This window comes from Merops nubicus, unplaced genomic scaffold, assembly GCF_000691845.1.
Source record: "Merops nubicus isolate BGI_N331 unplaced genomic scaffold, ASM69184v1 scaffold12229, whole genome shotgun sequence".
Taxonomy (NCBI): domain Eukaryota; kingdom Metazoa; phylum Chordata; class Aves; order Coraciiformes; family Meropidae; genus Merops; species Merops nubicus.
The window spans coordinates 76,051-82,050 of record NW_008629060.1 but is presented as its reverse complement, the minus strand read 5'-3'; positions in this window follow the sequence as shown (position 1 = coordinate 82,050).

Here is a 6,000-nt window from a genome sequence, read left to right as displayed (position 1 = left end):
AAACTTCCAGGTCTGAATAATTTAAGGTTTGGGGTTTTTTTTAATCTTTCTGCAAGAAATACTAGTCTGATGTTTTATTTTCTTAAAGTCTGAACTCCACATAACTTTTTTTCAGAACTGTTTATCCTCACTCCAGACATGAACCTTGGAAAGGTGGCAGAAAAAACAAACAGCTGCTGTGTTTTTGGGCAGTCTGCATTCCTTTAAACTCTCTGAGATCAGACTTGTGCTGAGATTTTCAAATTATTTGTCCTAGGGCTTAACCACTTTCACTCCTGCTTAAAAGCCAGTGAGTTTGCCATACCAGTACTTGTGAGAGCTGTCATGCAGAGCCTTAATGATTCAAAACCCATGAATATATGATGTGTTCTTAGTACTTTTTATTATTGTTTCATTCCAGCCTCACCTACCTCCCTAATCATCTTTCCATTTTTGGACTCCAGCCTTTTTTTTTAACTTAAGCATTTTGATTCAGATATTCCAGGGAATTTTGTTTTCCTTTTGGTTTTGGGGCAAATTTGGTGCATATAAAAATGTTATTAATGGACCAGGGTGAAGGTAATAAAAAAGCCTGTCACATTCCGAAGACCCAGAGTTGGAAATGGTCTTCTCCAAACTTGGGTTTCTTTCCTCCACAAGCTTGAGAGGGGAAGGAGAGCCATCGATCCTGTGCCAGTGCTTTGTGCCCTTGTGGTGAGGTCTCCAAAATACGTTCTGTGGAGCTTGATGTAAGAGGTGGAAGAGTCAGCACAATGTGGGCTTGTGTGGTGAACTGCTAAAAAAGGGTTTAATGGTCAGGGCATTCATGTGGGTTTGCTTATCAGAGAGAAGTGAAGGTACTGCTTCTGTTCATACCTTTTAAGAGCCAAAATCCCAAGGAAGTCTTGCAGTTCCCTCGCTTTCCAATTTGTGGAACTTCCTTGTGATACGGATTAAATATGTAGGGCAGGATGCTGAGACCAAACGTGTGTTTACTAGCAACTAGACTTAATGGAAAAACAAAGCAGTCAATCCAGTTCTGAAGGGTTTTCAGTTAACCATGTTCATTCTTTTCTTTGGGCCTTTTTCCAGCAAAGCACTTAGGCACGTGCTCAAAGTTAAAGCATGTGCTTAAGTGCTCTGCTGGTCTGGGTCCTTTATTTGCTATCCAAGCATGTTGGTATGAACAGGCTGTTGGTTATATGAATGTTTGGGGAACTGTTCTTCTTACACTGTTCATTTCTCCCCTCTGAACTCTGTCCACTTACAGCCCAGAAAAGATACTTGGTGACTTCAGTATGGGAGAGAGAGGGATTTGCAAACACTGTGTAGGTTATTGATTGAGATTAGCTGGCACGGATGATAAAGAAATTGTGTATTAGGAAAAATTGAGGTCAGTCCCCCTGAGAAGTTTACATCTGGTGGCTTGCTCCAGCCAAGTAATCTGATTGGCATCACTTGTCATACGACAAGAGCATCTTCAGTTAAAGTACTGTGCATTTAGCCCCGGGTATGATGTGTTATTCCTTCTTCCAGAAAATTAGTAACTGCTGCCTTTAGGTGGCACTTGCTGTTTTTTGGTGTGGGTTTGTTGTGTGGGTTTTTTTTAATCTGGTTGTGGATTTGTTTATTTGTTTGTTTCTGGTTTTCATTACTGCAGTACAGAGTTGCATATCTCTGGTTACTGCAGGACAGCAGGTTAAGTGCTGTCCCTCCTCCTCATTCTCATACCATCTGTGGCAAGTCAGGACAGGAGAACTCGTTTAAAGAGACCTTAGGATTTCTGTCTGCATCTTGCAGCAGTAGAAGTTGGCTTTTCACCTCTAGAGCCATCTTAGAACATCAGCAAGTTAATTTTCTTTGTGTTTTGCTTTGTCAAGGTCCAAACCACTTTACACTAAGGAAAATGGCTTAATTATGCAGCATGTACAGCCCAATGTTGCTGACTTAATTGCTGGAGTTAGTAAGGACTATCTGTGTAGAAGTCAAGCACAATCCTGCAGTTGCTTATGCAAACAAGTGGCTTACATAAATGCTGACGTCAAAGGCTCTATTTGTTCAGGTCAGGTTACTCACACCTCAGATTTTGTAGGGCCAAGCTCGTAGATAAACAGTAGTTTGCAAAACTGTTCTAAAAACCTTGTTCTTTGTTTTACATGAAAATGGACATGGTTTATGTGAAGAGTGATCTTTTCAATTCCATCACTTCATTTGGTAAAACACACATGTAGAAATTATTGTCTTTTTTTTTTTTCCATTAAATAATACAAAGCATTGAAGAGAGAATAAAGCATTCTTTATTTTTTTCAGGCAGCTAGGGATAAGGATTTTGAATTGACTTTCAGTCCATTCTCTGCTTGCAGGATTTGTGAGTGTATTTTCTGTAAGTATTGCAGTATAATTGAAGCATCAAGAACAGGAATGACAAATATTTTAGTGTTGTTAGAACTGCATGAAAGGGTTCATTAGAGTTTAGAGCAGTGGTAAACTCCACCCTTCTGGTTCAACCGTCACCTTTCCCAGCGTTTGGTGTAAGGCAAGCTGGGGCATTGCCCGGCTTACCTGGGAGGGTTAGCACTGTCTCTGAGAGCACTGCAGATGCTCATTCCCAGATGAAGTTGTTTTTGACATTTAAATGAATGTAAAAACCATTATGTCCACCTTGTGTAACAGACTAAAGCATCTGAAATTAGAAGAGGAACATCTTTCTTCTAGCCGCCCTTCCAAGAACCCGTGGGTTGATTTATTTGATTGTTATAACAAGTCAGAGTTGAGGTTTGCTTTGTCCAGTCCCTTCCCTTTTACAGTGACAGTAATAATTGGTTCAGAGGATAAAAAAAAAGGGGGAGGAATTCCAGAATTGGCATGTTAACTTCTTTCTGGGGGATACTTCTTTTAAATCATACTCTGTTAATGAGGGCTTCTGTTCCCTTATATTATTTCTCTCTATTATTATGAGTGGAAGCAGTCTAGATATTCAACTAATATAGCCCTTTTTCTGTTAAGGTTTTGGTCCTAGCAATACCCATACCCTTTTTCAATTGCATAATTATTGCTTCTTTTATTTGAATGTCTTCATTGCTGTATTCTGAAGAATAAGGACACCTGATTTTTCTGCTCTGTAGTCTTCTTTATTTTCTATATTACCTCTCATTCCTCTCCCTTCTGATGTAAATCAGCTGGTTTTTTTTCATTCTTTATGGAAATTTTTGTATGCTTCTACTCACTTCTGCCCATTTCAGAACTTGTGGTTCTACTCGGTGGGGTTTTATTTGGTTTGTGAAATCACACAGCTATTCAAATGATACTATATCTCTTTATATCGACTAGTATCTCTAGACATATAGATACTATATATCTCTGTATAATACTGATTTCCTTGCTTTGTGAGATTTGCTCAAAAACTTACCCTGTTTTTTTTAAATTAATGTAAACTCAAACCATAATAATAATAATTAAGTATACTCTAGAAATAGGTGTTCTGAAACTGTCATTTAGAAGATTAATACACAAGCATACGGTACAGCACGTGATGTATGTGAAATGAGCCATCTTGCTTTGCCTTTGATTTAAACACCTTACATTAAAATCTAACCATCCAAAATGTTTTCAAAAATTGATAGTCATGACTGTAAATTTTGACCAAATTTACCTAGTATTTGGGGATGAGTTATGATTCCAAGAGTGTACATTGACTGAAGTGGTTTTTGTGATGGGAGGTGGGAACACACCACATTGCCTGTGTAGGAACCTCTGACGTGTGTCTTTGATTCAGGTGCACGTGGCAGCTCAGTCCTGTCATCCTAACATGAGCAAGACTTGAAGGTGGTCTGCCAGAGTAAAGGAGAGCTCAATATTGGGCTTTAGCATGTGAAATCGGATCAGTCTGCATCAAAATGTAGTTATTAAAACTTCCTTTAGTTGCAGTACTCTTGGCAATCTCCCTGCTTCTGTTCTGGTTTCACTTAGGCTTTGTCTGGCCACAAGTGCATGACAGCTGAGGTTCCAGTTCAGCATAGCCTGACTAAGCTGGTAAAAACTCCCATTAACTTTGCTGACATTTCTTCAGAACTCTATAATCACACATATGTTCAAGCACCATGCTAAATTAGACACTCAACAGTTTTGATCTTGGGAATAAATGTGTTATTTACTCACAAATTAGTAAAATGTGTCTTTAGAGTGGACTTGTGAAGGGATTTCTGGACTAATAGTTCTCTCTGTCAAAATATCAATGTTTGAGTTGTTAGGGTGGGCTTTTTTTCTTTCACTGCTCTAATTCTACTTAATTCTATGAAAACATCATAAACCACATCATGAAATGTAGCATTGCTGATGTGATGCTTTGCTTTACTTGTCAGTGTCCACATGGCTGCTGGGGAGACACTGCCCACAGCATCCTGCCACACCTTCTCAGCCCCTGGAGAAGTCCTCAGTGCTTCTTAAATCGTTGTGCCCCTTAAACATGGATGTTGATGGTGCGTGTCCCATGTTTACCTTTCATACAGAAAAGTATTTTAACAGGAGAAGATATGTTTTGTAAATACAAGCTCTTAATTGAAATAGATAGTTGGCTTCCTATTGCAGAGGGGTGTGCTTGAAATACTGAGCTTGAAGGAGGACGTTTTTCTGAATAAAGGGAACTGAAACACTGTTGGTGTTGCATAGTGGCAAGAGGGATGTCCTGAGGAGCAGCTAGGTACCTGGGCTTTATTTCCAGTTTTGCTTTCAATTTGCCTTGCCATTTTTGGATGATTTTTTAACCCTGCCTCTGCTTATTAAGCTTTTAAAAGTTAGAGTGATTCTATTTGCTATATGTGCATGCTTCTTGATACTCTCATATTTAAAGACTTTGACTGTAGCTGTGCACAGGAGGGTTTTTAATATGTTCAGCACTACAGTATCTGAATGCTGTCTTTCTGCCTGGGTCTATAGACTGAGTCTCTGGAGTTCAAGATTCAGTTCAGGGGTCTGGGTGAGGTTTACTCTTTGACCCTTGGCCAAGTCGCTCAATTTCTTTTGCCTCTGTTTGCCATCTTTTAAGGGAATGGATTAATATTTCCAATCCCACATGCTATGTCTGATTTGTCTAGACAATACATTTTTGTGTCTAGGTCTGTGTCTCATTATGTGTTTTTCAACAATGCTGAAGACAATGGGCTTGAATCTTGGTTGGGTGCCTGTAATATAATACAGAATGAAATTATTAAAAAAGCAAGAAGTCTGCTGACTGTTTGCTTCCCCTTACCTCATGACATGGTGAGGCATACGTGGGTGGATAAAATACTCTTATCTTGTACTTTCTGGTCCAACTCAACGTGTTTAGCTAAATGCATCCCTGGTATGAATCCACTGAAATTATTGGATGTACACAAGGGATCAGGCTGACTCATCTGTTGCTCTTGAGATGGGTGGTTCCCTTCAGGTCTGATGACATAACTTCTAGGAAAACTGAATTTAAAGAGTCTAAGTCTTTAAGTCTTTTGATAGACTGTTCCTAAAGAGTAACACACTTCCCCCCCCAATTGTACTCTGTCACAAATAGTAAAAGAAATGTCATCTCATTGTAGTTAGTGTGATTCACCTTCTGTTGTGTGACTTTTTTGACATTTGCAGAGTTTGATGCACTGATTTATGGTTGTTTTTTTTTTTTTTTAAAGGACAGGTTTAAATAGATTATAGCAAACAATTACAGACAGGTACATTCTCACAATCCAAAGTAAATACCTGTATGTGTGTAAATACATGTGTGCATGTTTGTGAAAAAGTAAACCCTGCTGGTTTCCTTGCAATACTTGCATAACAAATGCATACTTTCACATCTCCAGCAAGATGTACAAAAGTTACGTATTTAAGAAAGTACCTTATCCAACACAGCATTTTATTTATGTGGGTTGATCCTCAGAGTCTTGAGTGTCACATAAGTGGTTTTCCCAACAGTCTGTCATTAAGTTTGAGGTTGACATGTATAGTATTGTTGCATTAGTCTCGTACCTCTTCTGGAGCACCATCTACACATTG